The following is an 8029-nucleotide window of genomic DNA, read 5'->3' as shown; positions in this document are numbered from 1 at the left end:
CTGATCAAAGAACAACAAATACATTCAAAATAAGATATGTAATCTCTTAAAAATACGAAAATATGCAATCATGACAATCAACTTTGCTACAAAATAGTATCGTTGCCGTACGTGTGTTACCGGCGTGGTTGTGTGAAACAGTTGTTAAATACGTCATCAACGTTACAACAGTTTACGTTACATACAAAACGAAACTTTAATTTACCAAATAATATTGTATATTTTGAAATATTGACAATACATCGTCTACTAAATTGTATTTCTTCGCATGCACAATAATTAAAAAGCACAAACGAAAACAAGGATATCAATGGATGTTTGTACATAAAATATCACACATAAAAACACGAAATCTAAGAAAAAGACAAACGCATACATATGATCAATATTCACATGTTCATTTCAATTGTTCACATTAAATCTTTTGTATTGTTTTTTTTTAAACTGAGAATAAAATATAAATGCATCGCGCAAAAATTATTTTACCGGATTTTTATTTACCGCTTCTAAATGAGTGTTCAAAAACGAACCTCCACCCGAGCGCACATAATCATAGGCGGTAGAATGCACGCGTTGTATCCTACTGAGCAACAAAGAAAGAAGCGCCACAAAACAACTTTTTTTCCGGATCAGAATTCTGGTTCTCCGCATTCACACGCATCTTGTCAAACTCCACGCCCCATTGATCCGTGAGCGGGTACAGCACGAGAGTATATGTTCCCTTGCTCAAATTAAGGCCCGGGCCAATATTCCCGGAGTTCCGGAACACGTTCCACTCGTGCCCGCTACGCCACTTCTCCAACGTCGTGAAGTTGCCAATGGTAATACCGTTGAACCGCAGCACGATGAGGTCCGAGGGCCCGTCGTTGGAGTACCGGATGTCGTCGATACGAATGGTGACGTTTTGCGTGGCATCGTATGGCTCGATGCACAGCGTCAGCTCAATGGCAGAGAGGCCTACCTGATCCGTCACACTGAGCGTCTTCAAGCCGGAAGCTTCGGAGCGCCACACCCATAAATGAGTCTGGTTCTCGGTCAATGCATCTTCGAACTCGAAACTATTCTGAATTTCAAGCATCGCCGGCTGCGCATAAACTGCGCCAATGAGAAGAACAAGCGTCGCGTAACTTCGCATGTTCTAATTTTGAACCAATGCGGTGTTTAATGTATTGCCGGTCGGTCAGCTTTTATATTCTTTTCTCATCACTCCTTTTCAAATGTTTGAACCAATTGGGAAACCTCGTTGGTCTGTCCTAAAGAAATTTCGTGAAACGAATCACACACATCAATATTGAAATGCTTCATTTCTCGACGACTTGAATTAAGCTCGATAGCGATTCGTGAACAGATAGTTTGATGTGAATAATCGCTTCGAGATAAGCTTTGATCTTTCGCAAAACTGTTAACAAGCATTCGATTTTTTGTTTCGTTAAGTACAAAAAGAAACTCCTCGCGTGCAACCAAACATTGATGCGTTCATGTACTGTCAATTATTTTGTTCGTATTAACTTGTAATCGATTGCATAAGATAAAAATTGGTTACCATAAATGCAGGGCGTTCTATGTTATAACCATGATTAATACGGTAAACAGAACTAAACATTTATCTTCGATTGTTCTATTGTTGAAATATATAGAGGATATTTGTTGGATTCGGTGGATTATCGATTTTAATTCACGAGTGATCATAGAAAATAATATTTTCACGAGTGGCGCAGCCACGAGTGAAAATATACATTTTATATGATCACGAGTGAATTAAAATCGATAATCCACCGAACCCAACAAATTTTCTTTTTATTTTATGCTTTATTTAACAGTTTATATACATTGTTAAAGAGTTTAACTAAAGAATTACGTTGGGAAAATGACGTCATTTCGTCAAAAAAATGACGTCATTTAACATAAACAGTGAAAATTATCGATAATTTTCACTGATAATTTTCATTGTTTGAAACAGTGAAATTATCAGTTTTAATTCACTGATATTTCTCTATAAACCACCGGAAAGTATAAAATAAAAGTGATTAAAGATGCTCATTTCACTATATATAATATTATTTATATATTCTATAAAATATCGGTTACTTCCAACGTTGTGAGGTTGATTCTCTACTTTCTCTTTCTCCAAATACGTATTGCATAAGAACAGTCACAATGTGTAAACCGAAAACGCTTGCTTAGTTGTTCAAAACCGTTAAAACATTAGCATATCTCATTACATAAACCCGTTTACCGTTGCATATGTTCGGTAGGTTTAATGCAAATGAAGTTGTACAAACGACATATTGTAAACACAATTGAAATATACGTGTATTTTAGTTCACGAAGTAGAAGTAAAACACGTTTCAAGACAACCGATAACTGACTCAGTGAGGCGACGTTTACATTACATTACACAAAGAAAAGTACCTTAGTTAATATATATGGTATAATGTTTTTCAATAACACTTAAAGCGCGTTGAATTCCGCCTATGACCTTTAAATACTGCACAAATGATACTTCAAAGTATATCCGTTACATTTCACGTCAAATGTAAAACTAAACTTGTCATTCAATTCAAAACTTAAAGTTCTACATCCTGTTTATGTTTTGCGATATACTAAATTGATAAATTGGCCGTAAGACAGCTGTAAACATCGAAAAACTGTATACACTCGCACACCTACTCGAATGTAGTGTTACGTTACACAAAATATGTGCGATTCAGTCCCGTAGTGCAGAGAGATAACCAATGTGTGTACGATAGTCAGAAACTACTTACCGGTAACTAGTCTTGTTCATGAATAAATGGACCTCTTTCTGGGAAAACTGAGTTTAATGCTTGCGCGTAGAATACCGTCCCATATCAGCCTGTACAGTCCTCACAGGCTAATCAAGGACGACACTTTCCATGGCGTCTGGATATCCGTACAGAAGAGACTTCTTTTTAACAAAAAAAATACAAGCGGAAAGTGTCATCCCTGATAAGACTGCGCGGACTGCGCATACTAATCCGGGACAACACTTAATGCGCATGCATTAAACCCCGTTTTCCCAGGGCGGGGTCAATATATAAATGAGCAAACATTATGAACAAAATGTAAGAGAATTCCGCCAGTAGACAACAACAAATACAATTATAGTACTGCATTGGCCGAATATAAAATTATAGAGATGTAGCATCGCGTTTTGCATCCTCCGCGCAGAAATTTGACGGGAACCAGCACAGCTGAATCAAATTGTATGTGAGTGCAAGGAACGACAACTCTGCGTGGAGATTGTGCGCTTTACAGCGATGCTAGCCGAATGTTGGGCGTGAATACAATGCTACTACTGCATACTATTAGGCCGAATAGAAAATTATAAAGATGAAGCATTGCGTTTTGCAGCGATACTAGCCGAATGTTGGACCTAGTACTGCATAGGCCGAATAGAAAATTATAAAGATGTAGCAACGCGTTTTGCAGCGATGCTAATAATGATGTAGCATCGCGTTTTGCAGCGATGCCAGCCGAATTTTGGGCGTGAATACAATGTTAGTTCTGCATTGGCCTAATAGAAAATTATAATGATGTAGCATCGCGTTTTTCAGCCGAAAGTTGAACATGAAGCTTTGGTGTATCATTAAGAAATAATGGGAGTGTAAAACCGTTTTGCACTGAGCTCGTCAAATCAAAAGTAAGTGTGCATGCCCCTTTTTATTAGTCAGAGCTTGTATACTTTAAGGCGGTGATCGTACATTTAGCAATTATTTTTGCTGCATTATATGGTTTATATCGTGTAATTTTTGCAGCTCCCTTTTGTATACTTACGAAATGTCATGTCATTTAGTTTTTTACATACACGCATTTCTAATTTGTGTGCTTTGACTGAACCGCCGTTATAGAGCAAACACTGTGCATTTCCTTTTGACGTAATACACTCCATCTTACCGTGTAATGTAACGGGTTATAATGGGTATATTTCAGTAAAATGTATATGCAATGTATTTTATTATTATGAGTTTATTTTATGAAAGGATAATAGATATATTTCAGTAATATGTAACGAACAGAAAAATATAAGAATCGTGACTCGCAAAATGCATATAAACAATTAGTAGGTACAAATTGGAGATGTCAAATTAAATGGAGACCCGCGAGTACAGAGGCGTAAAAGTCCGGTATGCACACGTTTGACGCCCATTACTTGATGACAGGCGTGGGTCACGAATTAGGCGAGTACGTAACGAAATTGGTATAAAAGCGGAGTAATTTTAACGGACCTAGGGCCATTTGAACCATTGGGACCCATTCGAGACAATCGAGTAGAGTAGTCACGTTTTCTTGACGTGGCGGCCAATAGGCCGCCGCGCTGTAAAATTGTACTTCATGAACATTAGAAGCGTTGTGTCAGAAAATATAGAACAGAAATAAATCTCGATGAAAACAGAAATGAACTTTAGTTGTTACTGTGTATTATCAACGAACAACGTGTAATTACGTGACAACCGGATATCAAGGTTAGTACGCTGTCAGCATGTCTGAAAGCCAGAATAGGGTACCGACATTTGCTCGTTTGATATAAAAAAAAACATTGTTAGTTCAATTTCCTGTAGAATAGTTTCATTGTTAGATTTTTCACAAAAATAAATTTATCATTTATATCTGTTACTATCATACTATCATTTTCATCTCCGTACACATGTGTCATGTGTTCAGGTCTAATATACGTTTGCATATATGGAATGGATATTGCCTTTATGTCTTACATTCAGTAAATACCAGCATTATTTGATTTTTAAAGTGCAAAAAACTGGATTTTCGTTTGAAAGAGACTTCCTTCAAACGAACAAATCCACAGTATAGTCTCTGATTAGCCTGTGTGGCTTGCACAGGCTAGATAGGGACGGCACTTTGTGCACATGCATTAAACCCCGTTTTCACAGAGCGAGGTTCAAATAGAACTCCAAGTTTTGTTTAAATGTTTGTCACAAACTGTATTCCGTACATACATAGCGAGGTTCATATAGAACTCCAAGTTTTGTTTAAATGTTTATGTCACAAACTGTATTCCGTACGTACATATAATGTGGAAAAGGTCCATGTGTATAAGCAGTATTTACTAGATGCTGTTTGTAGATTGGATGACTTTTCAATTCATTTAAATTCAATTGTAAAGATTCACTGCAACAGGTATGTCCATAAATGAGCGAGTGAAAGAATGAAATGTTTGAAGACTATTTCACACTGCCTGGTATTAAAAACGCATAATAAACCAATCGTGTTCATATTACATTAATAAATACCATAAAACCAAGTATGTAAATCTCTCCAATACCCTACTTAAACATCAATTATAAATGAATTTGCATCACAAACATACGACAGCATAAAGCAAGTATATATACATTTTATACAATTAATACAGAATTCAAATTCATGCAACAGCTTTAGCTTAAGTTTATCATAACAATGTGCCACTCTAATTGAAATTTGACTACCCGGTAGTTATTACATTACCTAATATCAAAGCGCTGAAGGCACTGAAGTTGTTCGCTGTTGTCGTCCTTGATAAGCTTGTGAGCATTACACAGGCTAATCAGTGTGCACAGGCTAATCTTATTTGACATGCAATAAGCCCCATTTTCCCTGAAAGCAGCCAATATGTACAGATTTCAATGATAAACACTAGACTGGCAAATGTCGTCTTACAAGCTGGTATATACACTCACGGCAATCGCTCCTAGCATAGTGAGTTGTGGTTCTTACCGTAGCTATGGCTTCTAAGCACATACTGATTTGCAAAATATGCTCTGTAAATTTAGTCGGCCGCTAACGCGACCAACTAATAATAACCAGTAATGACTAGTTTGTTTAACATACAAGTAAATTGAACTACAATTACTTACACAGCCGTCAAAGGGGAGTAACTGCAAGAATACTATATTATTATGAATAAGAGTTGCCCACTATGTTACACAAGCTTAATGTCTGCCTTTAGTGGTAAAAAGGCTTGTTATTTGACTTTGTGACCTAGTTTTTGGACACTTTAGACCCAGATTTGAACTTTGCCTTTATATTGTCAAGATAGACATTTATCAAGATTGAGTCCTTAGTGTGGCCTTTAGAGAGGTCAAAAGGTTTTTCTAAGATTTGACATGGTGACCTGGTTTTTGAACACACATGATCCAGACTCTAACCCAGTCTAGAAAATAACTGAATGAACATCCTGACAAAGTTTCATCAAGATTAAGTCATACATTAAGCCCGTACAGTGGTTACAAGGTTTTTGTTACCATTTGACCTGCTGACCTAGATTTTGAGGCATGTGACCCAAATGTAAACTCCGTTTAGATCTTGTCCTGATAAACATTCTTACAAGTTTAATCCATTTTGGATAATAAATCTGGCGTCAGATTGTTCAGAACTTAAAAATTTGATGACTAAAACTCCTCGTCTTAATTTGCACCATGTTAAGCTGATGAACTTTGCATTTTTTTCAAAGTTTAGCTTCCAATATTTTTGTGATAATGTTATATACAGTTCCTTTAGAGATGCCTAACATAGACGACATTTCACGCTGGGTCGTTGGATTAACTTTGTCGATCATGCGATTGATTTTTCTGATGAGGTTCGGTGTGGCCATATTTCGACAATATCTAAACTTTGGCATAGGAAGGCCAGCATTGATATTTTGGCGTTGATGTTCATTATTATCACGAATGTTCTTGATGGAGCCCAAGAAAATCGAATATCACATTGCTTTCAACTCATTTTGAATACTCCTATATGTGTGTTTAGTCTTCAACAGTCCAACCACCACCCCTTCCACTTAATCACTAATTATTTGACGCGCCATGCTATAAATGGCGAATATCAATGTTGAAACATCAATAATACAATTGTACATGATAAAGTTAAAGCAATTTGTACGAGTTTTTCGTGCGTTACTGTCTAAACGTGTATTCAAATTTTGTTCAAATATAATCTGGGCCCCTCTCGTAGTTTTGTGAATGACGTAATAAATAATGGATGGCTAGGCCAATATTCAATGCAAGCATCGCTTCAGTACTGGTCGAACACCACCAGTCAAACGAATAAAGGAAAGAATCGTATCCGATATTGTTAATACGCGATTTTTGGTTCTTCTTTTTATTTTATTAATTACCGGGTGTTATTACGAAGAGTTGAGTATTTTACGAGGCCAGGCATGAGGGTACTAAATTATACCATATATGCCAAATGGCGGAACAAGATAATTTTTTGTGCAATTTGCAAGCCAATTTATGCATTAATTCTTTAAACTGTTTAAGACGTACTTGAGTTCAAATAATATAATTTATTGATGGTTTATTGTGTGCAAATCCTTAACAAATTATTAGTTAAATAACCAAAACAAGGACATTGCTTCGTATTTTAAAGGATAATTTTCCCATAACAGCAGATTTTAAAACAATATTTCAATGTAAAATATCTATTAATTAAGATCAGCTATTACACGCTATTGGTTCTGTTGGTTCATAGGAGCAACATGATGCTGAACCCATAACAAACCTCCCACATGTTGAATATCTGCACATGCGCACTTGTGAACTTAAATCCAAATCCAAATTCGATATAACCAAAGAGCAGAGGCGTTTCTGCAAAGAGCTATCAATAAACTTAGAACTTTGGATACAAAAAATGTAAACAAAAGCGAGGAAACACTGTAGTGAAACAAGTCATAGAAACAGGTGGAAAAAGCCGTGTGTTCTTTTTAAGTATACGACAAAGTACCCGTGGTACAAAAAATATACAAAAAAGTATGGTCGGGTGCATTTTAGTGTATTTTATGGCCCTATTCCACTACGAAAACAAGCCACGATTCGCTACGATTTATCACATTTATTGAATCATGAAGACTCGTGACAGTCTAAGATTCAGTTACGACACTTGTACGATTGAGTTACGACGAATCGTAGGGTTCGGATGAAGTCTTGCGAATAGGGTCGCGACTTCACTACGATGTGTAAGAATCTACTGCGACTGTACTTCGAACGATGCAGATCGGTCACGACTAAGCTCG

The sequence above is a fragment of the Dreissena polymorpha genome, chromosome 7, assembly GCF_020536995.1.
Source record: "Dreissena polymorpha isolate Duluth1 chromosome 7, UMN_Dpol_1.0, whole genome shotgun sequence".
Taxonomy (NCBI): Eukaryota; Metazoa; Mollusca; class Bivalvia; order Myida; family Dreissenidae; genus Dreissena; species Dreissena polymorpha.
This window is presented reverse-complemented; position numbering follows the sequence as displayed.